Source organism: Natator depressus, chromosome 5 (genome assembly GCF_965152275.1).
Source record: "Natator depressus isolate rNatDep1 chromosome 5, rNatDep2.hap1, whole genome shotgun sequence".
Classification (NCBI taxonomy): Eukaryota; Metazoa; Chordata; order Testudines; family Cheloniidae; genus Natator; species Natator depressus.
The window spans coordinates 10,075,404-10,088,448 of NC_134238.1; positions in this window are offsets into that span (position 1 = coordinate 10,075,404).

The following is a 13,045-nucleotide window of genomic DNA, read 5'->3' on the forward strand; positions in this document are numbered from 1 at the left end:
GTCTGTTGTCTTTAAGGAACCTTGAAATTTAGCTTGGGGCTGGCTTGCACTTTTAATTAGCGGATAAGTGCTGTGTGGTCAGAGTTTAATTCACATATCTTCCAGTAGTTAATGTAGAGTGGCATTCAAGCACGGGCTAATCATCCACTGTCTGCCCCCACAAATGCAATGAGTAAGAATTGTGTTACTTAATCAGCCAGTTTCAAATCTCAGTTAATCTGATGTTCGGTATAGTCAAAGAATCCCCAGTGACACTCTGGATTTACACTGGCATAGCAGATGGGAATCTGGCCCATGATATTTGATTAATTACATATTGTACACTTCAGTCTGATCTGTCTGCCCGTCTTTCTCAAGTCCATCACCAGGCTATCTGGCCACCCCTTGGTAACACTAGATAATAGCAAAAAGATGTTAACACTGTGGGGAATTCAGAGAAGTGCATCCGAAATTAGCAAAAGGTTGGGAGTGCTGATTTATGAGGAAACATGAAAATAACTAATGCCCTGATCCTGCTATTTGATCAAGCCAGGCTGCCGTTTATCCACTGTAGTCAAGGAAACTCTGCAGAGGAAGAGAGATCCACCACACATGATATTGAAGGTTTGTGGCCTAAATAGTAGATCTCATTGGAAAATTTCCAACAGAATGTTTTTCTGCCAGAAAATGCCACTTTGTCAAAATCAAAACTTTCCACAAGACTGTGTTGATTTTCACATTTCATTTGAAAAGAAAAAGGTGGGGGGAGGTTGTTTGTTTGTTTTTGTAAAATTAAATTAAGGTGTTTTTTTAGGGCTGTCTAGCGATTAAAAATGTAATCATGATTAATCGCATGATTAAAAAAATAATCACGATTAATCATGCTGTTAAACAATAGAATACCATTTATTTAAATATTTTTGGATGTTTTCTACATTTTCCAATATTTTGATTTCAATTACAACACAGAATACAAAGTGTACAGTGCTCACTTTATATTTATTTTTATTACAAATATTTGCATTGTAAAAAGCAAAAGAAATATTATTTTTCAGTTCACCTAATACAAGTACTGAAGTACAATCTCTTCATTGTGAAAGTGCAAATTACAAGTGTAGAATTATGAACAAAAAAACCTGCATTCCAAAATAAAATAATGTAAAACTTTAGAGCCTACAAGTCCACTCAGTCCTACTTCTTGTTCAGGCAATCACTCAGACAAACCAGTTTGTTTACATATGCAGAAGATAATGCTGCTCAGTTCTTGTGTTTACAATGTCACCTGAACATGAGAACAGGCATTCTCGTGGCATTGTTATAGCCGGCGTCACAAGATATTTACATGCCAGGTGCGCTAAAGATTCATATGTCCCTTCATGCTTCAACCACCATTCCAGACGACATGCCTCCAGACTGATGACAAGTTCTGCTCAATAATGATCCAAAGCAGTGCAGACTGATGCATGTTCATTTTCACCATCTGAGTCAGATGCCACCAGAAGGTAGATTTTCTTTTTTGGTGGTTTAGGTTCTACAGTTTCTGCATTGGAGTGTTACTCTTTTAAGACTTCTGAAAGCATGCTCCACACCTCTCCCCTCTCAAATTTTGGAAGGCACTTCAGATTCTTAAACCTTTGGTCGAGTGCTGTAGCTATCTTTAGAAATCTCACATTGGTACTTTCTTTACATTTTGACAAATCAGCAGTGAAAGTGTTCTTTAAATGAACAACATGTGCTGGGTCATTATCCGAGACTGCCATAACACAAAATATATGGCAGAATGTGCATAAAACAGAGGAGGAGACATACTATTCTCCCCCAAAGAGTTCAGAGGCAGCAGTGGGAGTGACTCATGTAGTGGAAGACACAATGAAGATGACTGGATGTGGAAGCTATGGTATGTACATGATCCTGGAGGGGGTACCTGGTAAGAGTTTTGTCTGCATGAAATGCCGTCTGATAGAGCTGATGGAGGAAAAGATCCAAGGTTTGGAGATGCAGGTGGAAAGTCTGGTTGAGTTTAGAAAGGGGTTCAAGCAGATTATGGAGCAAAGACATGAGGTATCTGAAAGGAAAAGCTCAGACTTGCAGGTGGAATCAGGGCTGGGGAATTCTGAGGGGAGACTGGGTGAGGAAAGTGGTCAGTGGAAGCATGTGACTAAAAGAACCAGGCAGAGGAAAAGACGGGCCAGTGAAGGAGAAATAGAGCTCAAGAACAGGTTTGCAGAGTTGGAAAATGAAGAAGGGGCTCAGCAGGTAGTCACTGAAGGTGGAAGGGCAAGGAAGAAGAGAAGAGCGGCTAGTCCTATAGGAAAAGGGGAAGAATCAATGGAGACTACACCAAATATGAGCCCCAGGAGGATACAGGATGGGTTGAACAGGATTACAAGGGAGAATAGGAATGGAAAGAACTTGCAGCCAGAGGGAACAGGGGATAGACTGGAGAATATCAGACTGGAGAATAGCACTGTCACCAGGAAAAGGCAGGTCTATGTGATCAGGGACTCTTTACTGAGAAGAATGGAGAGGCCTGTAACCAGAGCTGATCCAGAGAATAGGAGGGTGTGCTGTCTTCCAGGTGCTAAGATACGGGATGTAGACCTGAGGTTGAAAAGGATTCTAAAGGGAGCAGGAAAGAATCCCCTAATTATCCTTCATGTGGGAACAAATGATACAGCTAGATTCTCGCTGGAAAGTATTAAGGGAGACTATGCTAGGCTGGGGAAGACGCTTAAGGAAATCAAGGCTCAGGTGATCTTTAGTGGGATTCTGCCTGTTCCTAGAGAAGGGCAACAAAGGTGTGACAAGATTATGACTATCAACAGATGGCTTAGGCAGTGGTGCTATAAGGAGGGCTTTGGGATGTATGGCCACTGGGAGGCATTCATGGACAGAGGACAGTTCTCTCGGGATGGACTTCATCTGAGTAGGGAAGAAAATAGATTTCTAGGATGGAGGCTGACACAACTGATTAAGAGAGCTTTAAACTAGGAATTTGGGGGAGATGGTTGGGAGATGTCCAGGTAATCTCCACGCCGGATTTTAGCATTGAGGGGGAAGAAAACAAAGTAAGAAAGGATACAGCTGTGGGTAGGGGAATGTATATAAGGAGGAAGGGCAGTGTGGATACCAGTCTAATAGGTGATACTGGCTGTAGACTGTCCGTGCCTAATCAGGTACAGAATGTGATCGAGGCCAAACAGCAAAAATTAAGATGTTTGTACACCAATGCGAGGAGCCTAGGTAACAAAATGGAGGAACTAGAGCTACTGGTGCAGGAAGTGAAACCGGATATTATAGGGATAACAGAAACATGGTGGAAGAGTAGTCATGACTGGACTACAGGTATTGAAGGGTATGTGCTGTTTAGGAAAGACCGAAATAAAGGTAAAGGTGGTGGAGTAGCATTGTATATCAATGAGGAGGTAGAATGTAAAGAAATAAGAAGCGATGGAATGAATAAGACAGAGTCTGTCAGGGCAAAAATTACATTGGGGAAGAAAACTATTAGAGCCTCCGCTGGGATAGTGCTTGGGGTGTGCTATAGACCTCCGGGATCTAATTTGGATATGGATAGAGCCCTTTTTAATGTTTTTAATGAAGTAAATACTAATGGAAACTGCGTGATCATGGGAGACTTTAACTTCCCAGATATAGACTGGAGGACAAGTGCTAATAATAATAATAGGGCTCAGATTTTCCTAGGTGCGACAGCTGATGGATTCCTTCATCAAGTAGTTGCTGAACCGGCTAGAGGGGATGCCATTTTAGATTTGGTTTTGGTGAGTAGTGAGGACCTCATAGAAGAAATGGTTGTAGGGGATAATCTTGGTTCAAGTGATCATGAGCTAATTCAGTTCAAACTGAATGGAAGGATTAACAAAAATAAATCTGCAACTAGGGTTTTTGATTTCAAAAGGGCTGACTTTCAAAAATTAAGGAAATTAGTTAGGGAAGTGGATTGGACTGAAGAACTTATGGATCTAAAGGCAGAGGAGGCCTGGAATTACTTTAAATCAAAGCTGCAGAAGCTATCGGAAGCCTGCATCCCAAGAAAGGGGAAACAATTCATAGGCAGGAGTTGTAGACCAAGCTGGATGAGCAAGCATCTCAGAGAGGTGATTAAGAAAAAGCAGAAAGCATACAGGGAGTGGAAGATGGGACAGATCAGCAAGGAAAGCTACCTTATTGAGGTTAGAACATGTAGGGATAAAGTTAGACAGGCTAAAAGTCAAGTAGAGTTGGACCTTGCAAAGAGAATTAAACCCAATAGTAAAAGGTTCCATAGCCATATAGAGAAGAAGAAAACAAAGAAAGAAGACGTGGGACCGCTAAACACTGAGGATGGAGTGGAGGTTAAGGATAATCTAGGCATGGCCCAATATCTAAACAAATACTTTGCCTCAGTCTTTAATAAGGCTAAAGAGGATCTTAGGGATAATGGTAGCATGACAAATGGGAATGAGGATATGGAGGTAGATATTACCATATCTAAGGTAGAAGGAAACTTGAACAGCTTAATGGGACTAAATCAGGGGGCCCAGATAATCTTCATCCAAGAATATTGAAGGAATTGGCACACGAAATTGCAAGCCCATTAGCAAGAATTTTTAATGAATCTATAAACTCAGGGGTTGTACCTTATGACTGGAGAATTGCTAACACAGCTCCTATTTTTAAGAAAGGAAAAAAAAGTGATCCAGGTAACTACAGGCCTGTTAGTTTGACATCTGTAGTAGGTAAGGTCTTGGAAAAAAATTTGAAGGAGAAAGTAGTTAAGGACATTGAGGTCAATGGTAAATGAGACAAAATACAACATGGTTTTACAAAAGGTAGATCGTGCCAAACCAACCTGAACTCCTTCTTTGCGAAAGTAACAGATTTTTTAGACAAAGGAAATGCAGTGGCTCTACTTTACCTAGATTTCAGTAAGGCGTTTAATACCGTGCCACATGGGGAATTATTAGTTAAATTAGAAAAGATGGGGATCAATATGAAAATTGAAAGGTGGTTAAGGAATTGGTTAATAGGGAGACTATAGTGGGTCCTACTGAAAGGTGAACTGTCAGGCTGGAGGGAGGTTACCAGTGGAGTTCCTCAGGGATCAGTTTTGGGACCAATCTTATTTAATCTTTTTATTACTGACCTCGGCACAAAAAGTGGGAGTGTGCTAATAAAGTTTGCGGATGATACAAAGCTGGGAGGTGTTGCCAATTTAGAGAAGGACAGGGATATCCTACAGGAGGATCTGGATGACCTTGTAAACTGGAGTAATAGTAATAGGATGAAATTTAATTAGTGAGAAGTGTAAGGTCATGCATTTAGGGATTAATAACAAGAATTTTAGTTATAAGCTGGGGACACATTCATTAGAAGTAACGGAGGAGGAAAAGGACCTTGGAATATTGGTTGATCATAGGATGACTATGAGCCGCCAATGTGATATGGCTGTGAAAAAAGCTAATGCGGTCTTGGGATGCATCAGGAGAGGTATTTCCAGTAGAGATAAGGAGGTTTTAGTACAGTTATACATGGCACTGGTGAGCCCTCATCTGGCATATTGTGTGCAGTTCTGGTCTCCCATGTTTAAGAAGGATGAATTCAAACTGGAACAGGTACAGAGAAGGGCTACGAAGATGATCCGAGGAATGGAAAACTTGTCTTATGAAAGGAGACTCAAGGAGCTTGGCTTGTTTAGCCTAACTAAAAGAAGGTTGAGGGGAGATATGATTGCTCTCTATAAATATATCAGAGGGATAAATACCAGAGAGGGAGAGGAATTATTTAAGCTCAGTACCAATGTAGAGACAAGAACAAATGGATATAAACTGGCCATCAGGAAGTTTAGACTTGAAATTAGACGAAGGTTTCTAACCATCAGAGGAGTGAAGTTTTTGAATAGCCTTCCAAGGGAAGCAGTGGGGGCAAAAGACCTATCTGGCTTTAAGATTAAACTTGATAAGTTTATGGAGGAGATGGTATGATGGGATAACATGATTTTGGTAATTAATTGATCTTTAAATATTCATGGTAAATAGGCCTAATGGCCTGTGATGGGATGTTAGATGGGGTGGGATCTGAGTTACTACAGAAAATTCTTTCCTGGGTATCTGGCTGGTGAATCTTGCCCATATGCTCAGGGTTTAGCTGATTGCCATATTTGGTGTCGGGAAGGAATTTTCCTCCAGGGCAGATTGGCAGAGGCCCTGGAGGTTTTTCACCTTCTTCTGTAGCATGGGGCACGGGTCACTTGCTGGAGGATTCTCTGCTCCTTAAAGTCTTTAAACCACAATTTGAGGACTTCAATATCTCAGACATAGGTGAGAGGTTTTTCGCAGGAGTGGGTGGGTGAGATTCTGTGGCCTGCGTTGTGCAGGAGGTCGGACTAGATGATCATAATGGTCCCTTCCTACCTTAGTATCTATGAATCTATGAGTCACAAATTTAATTAACACATTTTTTTAATGAGCATCATCAGCATGCCCTCAGGAATGGTGGCTGAAGCATGAAGTGGCATATGAATGTTTAGCATATCTGGCATGTAAATATCTTGCAATGCCTGCTACAAAAGTCCAATGCAAACACCTGTTCTTACCTTCAGTTGACACTGTAAATAAGAAACTGGCAGCATTATCTCCTGAAAACATAAACAAACTTTGTGTCTTAGTGATCGGGTGAACAAGAAGTAGGACTAAGTGGACTTGTAGGCTTTTTTTGTTTTTGAGTACAGTTATGTAACAAAAAAAAATCTACAATTACACCACACAACAGAACCACTAACCCAGGAACCTATCCTTGCAACAAAGCCCGTTGACAACTGTGTCCACATATCTATTCAGGGGACACCATCATAGGGCCTAATCACATCAGCCACACTATCAGAGGCTCATTCACCTGCACGTCTACCAATGTGATATATGCCATCATGTGCCAGCAATGCCCCTCTGCCATGTACATTGGGCAAACTGGACAGTCTCTACGTAAAAGAACAAATGGACACAAATCAGACGTCAAGAATTATAACATTCAAAAACCAGTCAGAGAACACTTCAATCTCCTTGGTCACTCAATTACAGACCTAAAAGTTGCAATTCTTCAACAAAAAACTTCAAAAACAGACTCCAACGAGAGACTGCTGAATTGGAATTAATTTGCAAACTGGACACAATTAACTTAGGCTTGAATAAAGACTGGTAGTGGATGGGTCATTACACAAAGTAAAACTATTTTCCCATGTTTATTCCACCCTCCACTGTTCCTCACATGTTCATGTCAACTGCTGGAAATGGCCCACCTTGATTATCACTACAAAAGGTTTTTTCCCTCCTGCTCTCCTGCTGGTAATAACTCACACTCTGGTTACAGTGTGTATGGTAACACCCATTGTTTCATGTTCTCTGTGTATATAAATCTCCCCACTGTATTTTCCACTGAATGCATCTGATGAAGTGAGCTGTAGCTCACGAAAGTTTATGCTCAAATAAATTTGTTAGTCTCTAAGGTGCCACAAGTCCTCCTTTTCTTTTTGCAGATACAGACTAACACGGCTGTTACTCTGAAGCTTTCACAATAAAGAGATTGCACTACAGTATTTGTATGAGGTGAACTGAAAAATACTATTTCTTTTGTTTCTCATTTTTACAGTGCAAATATCATATAAAGTGAGCACTGTACACTTTGTATTCTGTGTTGTAATTGAAATCAATATAACTGAAAATGTAGAAAAACATCCAAAAACATTTAATAAATTTCAGTTGGCATTCTATTGTTTGACGGTGTGATTAAAACTGCAATTCATTTTTTTAATGAATTGCAGTTAATTTTTTTGAGTTGATCGCATGAGTTAACTGCGATTAATTGATAGCCTAATTTTTTTTAATTCTGATTGATTTGGAACTAAAACACATCACAAAATGTCAGAATTTCCTGCAGAATGGAAAATCCCAGTTTCAACCAGCACTTCTAAAGCGGTAGAACAAAGCTAAGGAATAGGCTGGGGAAGACTCTTTACATGTATGTGAAAGGTGTAAACACAGTGGCTCTCTCTCTCTCTCTGCACCTGGGGAACCTGCAAGAGAGATGGAGCTTCCACAGTGGGCATATCCGCACAATTTAATCCATGGTGGGGAACGGGCACTGCAAAACTGGGGCAAAGTTTCCTTCTCTCCAGCCCTTAAGGAACTCTCTGTTGCTCAGGATTTACATTCAGACTAAGACAAGAAGCTAAAAGACAAAGAAAAAGAAAATCCTAGTGGCCTGATTCACTACTACCATGTAACTCTTATTGAAATCAGAGGAGTTACATTAGGGTAAAACTGCAGTAACACAGTGGTGAATTGGGCCTTGGGTTCACTCGATGCTCAGGTTGCGTTTTAAACTCACAGATGCAGGAAAAACAGAGTTGAGCTCCTCACCTCAAATTTAATGAAGACTTTCTGTGTGAGTTGAAATTCAAGAACCAATCTCATAGCTAAGAGAGCTTCCTTAATGAAAAGGGGAAAGGGAGGATCAGAGAAAGATTTATTTCTTGAATATTTACTGTATTTTTCACACACACACACATATATATATAATTCCCTAACCTCAAGAGCTTGAGCAGAAGCAAATATTTTGCTAGATTAATGCATTATTAATGATGGAGAAAAGTCAGGGATCCAAAGAAATGTGGCCCTTCCTTCTTAGACCACATGAAAAACTGATACATTTCAATGACAGGCAAAGCAAACAACTTGGCAATTTATTGGACAGAGGACATGAGATGCTGTGAAACCCAGGCTCAGCCTTGATGTATCCAGTAGAATTTGACATTTCCCACACCCAGGTGTGGGCTTAATATTAATTAATGCTTCATATGACACTGTTCTCTCTTTCTCTTCCTATTGATCCCATGGTCTGTAACTTATTTTTGAAATGCTGCAGTTTGTGAATATGAATACACCTGACTGGCAGACCTGTAAATCTGACTTTGACTGTCAGAGCATGTACATGTTCCTAGTAACCAAACCACTGACTTCTCTATTAATTCTGTTACCCAGTTTCATGGAAATATATGTTAAATATGTTAAATATATGTTAATATATGTGGCCTTCACAAAGTAACAAGGAAGTTGGGAAAACGAAGAATTGTAAAGAGCAAATAATTCATCGCAAGTCATTTTTTCTATGACTGTTGCCTCTGTTTCTGTTCATGAAAACATTACAATTTTCTCATTTTTATGCATTAACTTCTCCCCCCCGAAGTTAATTTACTTTTTGTTTTGTTCTTCAGAATTCTAAATCCAAAATTCAAGTACTCCTGCCTCATTATGATTGATCCAAAAATTCCTAGGATATTGTTACTATTTGCAAGTTTCTCCAGGCAGCTCTTTGGGGCAGAGATTGTCTTTTTATTCTCTATTTGTACAGGGCCTAGCACAATGGATTGCTGATCCAGGACTGGGGCTCCCCGGTTCTAATATAATAAAAATAATAAATGATAAAAGAGGCACAGACAGTGAATTTGAAAATTTGTTTTCTCTGAGTATTTTGGAGGAAGAGCTCTGCAATTACCAGATGCAAATATTTGTGCTAGCAGAAGTTAGTCTATGAAAGGGAGCACAAAATAAGTGCAAACATGAAGAAGTGGTCAATTTTGTGGGTATTAGGATATCAAGGATGAGGTAGGGAACGAATTTCAAATGTTCTACTTCTGACAGGACCTAACAAAAGCTACGATTATCCCTGGAAATACCCTAGGCAAACAAAAAGGTTGGATCATTCACACCAAATGGTTAGGGAGGGAATTACAAGATTTTTTTTTTTTTTTGGAAGGATGGTCTTGTCATAAAAGTACAGGCCTGGATATCTTAGGTCTATTCCAGACTCCCTCTCTGACCTTAGGGAAGTCGTAGCCTTGATGTGCCTCAATTTCCCCAGCTGTAAAATGGGTATGATGATACTGACCTTCCTCGCAGTGGTGCTGAAAAGCTGAAGTCATTAATGTTTCTGAAATATTTAGACATCCTTTGGATGGACGGCACTCCACAAGTAAAATATATTATTAATTATTACTGTTACTTCTCCAGAGCCCACTTGGAGGAAACAGCACAAAGCAGTAAGGAATAGATACCAATTAGTATACTGAAAAAGCTTAATAGTTTTGAAAAAAGAATCACCATTTTCAAGCCTCCTACCATATAATTATCTATCCATTATCTTTTGAAATTACTCACCAGGGCTGCGAAGAATGACATAAAAATTGTTATGATTGGACAGGTTATGATAAAACGTGAAAAGGGTTTGAATTTTCTGCACATATTTTCCCCCCTGTAATTTGGTTCATATAATATTTATACAGGATTTAAGAGGGAATTAACACACATCAGTCTTTGACATCAAAAGTTTCCCTGATCATTGAAGGATTAAAAGAAAATAAGAGCAAGAATTCCCCACCCCTTCATTTATTCTTAGAAAATAGAAACCGATATTAATATCACCACAGAAGGCATTTTATTCTGAACCTATAACTGCTTCTGTCTTGCAGTTTCTCTGGGCAGACACTAGATTCTCCTCTAGTCCTATTTACAATACGCATATATTTGAACCAATTATACTTGACCTTGAGAGGCACATTTGCCAATGACAGATTATTGAAATCAGCGGAGCAGCCCTTTCTAACACATGACCACATAGTTTCTATTGTCATGGAGGCATCACCAGGTGGTGCTGTTATGGAGTCTTTTACATGCTGTCTCTTAACGTGTGAGCAAGTTTAGACTCTTGGGAAGATATGAGGTATTGTTCTTCGTTTGAGCGAGACAAGCTTTTGGTTTAGAGGCAGATTTAGGAGTGAGAGAGCTGTGTGATCAGTAGGACACAATTAGTTTTCTGCCTTGGACTGTGATTAGAATCAGATCTTGAGATAGAATTGCACCCTGGGAACTGGACATTGGTGGTTAGGCGGAAATTCCTGGAAGAAGGGATTGCCCTGCATGTTACTTGGCTCTCTCCTTTTAGGACCAATGTATTGGTGTAAATAAAACAAGTTACATTCACAATATACCTAGAGTCCATGCCATTGATTTCTCCTCCTCAGGGAAGCTGACCTGCAAGGCCCCATACATCTGCTTCCACATGGCAGAAGAGCAACCAACTCTGTCATCAGAATGGGAAACAGGTGACAGAAAATGTACTGAATATTTGCATTGCAGTAGGGCCCAGAGCCCTCAGTTAAGGGTCAGGGCACTATTGTCAGGGCACATAAGAAGATTGCCCCAAGGAGCTGATGATCTTACAATCAGTTTAATAAGAGTTGCAATGACACATCAAGAGGAGTAAAACACTCCTGTGAATGCCATTAGAAACACAGGCTAATACACAAGGATTTAAACAATCATTTGCTTTACAAGCAGGCTGACATTTCACTGGCTTCCTTTCTCTTTCCATACCTCAGCCATACCTACCAGTCCCTTACTTTCATCTCTGTTCTCATTTCTCTCTTTTCTTGTCGCAGCCTCTCTTTTTTCCCTCTGCCAGCATTTCTGGCCTGTTCCTCTCTCTCTCTCCCCTTCTCCTCCTTCAAATGCCTTCTCAAAATTAGAACTGATTACTAAGGCTATGATTATGTCACGGAGGTCATGGAATCACATTCTCCCCCTCCGCCTCGTGCATATGATTACACTATTAAATACAATGTTTTCAACTTCAGAACCTCCTGTCTCCTTCATTGCATCGGAGAGACCTGCTGTGGAGATCAATCAGGGTAGTGTAGGGAAAGGAAATTGTTCTCTCTAGGAACCCTGCTTCATTTGTTGCAGAAGTTGGAAGGTATGAATTGAATGAGGCCTCTGTGGCATTTTCTGTTTCAGCCCACGGCACCGGGGCTGGAGCTATCAGCTGGTGGCCTTCCTGCAGCTCGCAGCCGCTGGTCAACAAGGGGACCCCGCAGCTGTCTAGCTGCTATGGGTGGCGGGAGGAACCCCAGCAGCTTCCCTGCCACCCCAGTTGCCAAGGGCACACCCCCGCAGCTGCTGAGCCTCGGAAGATGGCAAGCCCCCCCCACACACAGCTCCCAGCCACCGCGGGTGGTGGGGGTGCCCCAGAGCAACTCCCAACCTCAGTGGGTGGGGGACTCACAGCTGCCCAGAACCCGCAGCCAGTGTGGGTGGCCCCGGAGCCCCAGAAGCTGTTGCTGGTGGACATTTCTTGCTCCCCAATTTGTCACATATATTTTTAGTAAAAGTCATGGACAGGCCACAGGCTTCTGTGATTTTTTGTTTATTGCCTGGGACCTGTCCATGACTTTTACTAAAAATATATGTGACAAAATCTTAGCTTTACTGATTAGAAATTAGAACCCCCCTGCCCCTTCCCCGGAAAATTTCAATGGAAATGCAGAAAAAAAATTACCAATATTTTCTGTGGAAAAAATTTACTTTTTGTCAAAAAACTCCCATCTCCCCAAAGTGTTTGGGTTTTGGCAGCTGAAAATAAAATAAAATAAAATAAAAATTGGAGCCAAAACCTGCCAAAAATAAAAACAACAAACATACACAAAATGAAGCAAAAGCATCCAAATCCCCTGAAAATTTCAGTTTTCAGCTGCAAAGTTTTAGTTTTCCAGTATTTTTATTTCCATTGAAAATTCAAAAGAAAAAGTGAGGGCAGTAGGCACTGGAAAAAATGTTTGTCTGAGGGAAAATACAATTTTCCATCAAAAAAGAATAACAACGGAAAATTTTTGAGAAGCCCTGTTTAACATGCCTCTTCTTTTTGTTTCCTTATCTGCAATGCAAGATCTTTTGGAAAGGAAATGTTTTAGCTTTGTTTGTAATGCACTATGTAAATTAACAGTTCTGTCACAATAATTAATAATAGCCCCCAGGCATAGAGAAAACTTAGCAGTTCAGTTTCTCTTGCTGTTGCTTTTGCTGATCTGGCCTTCAGCTCCAGAGAGAAATCATAGATCTCTAAATTACAGAAATGTAGGGTTGGTCTTGTGAAATGCTGAGGGGTTCTTAGTGTCCAGAAGCCTGATAATTTGAGAGCCTCATATGAGGTGCTCAGCACCTTACAGGATTAGCTCCTT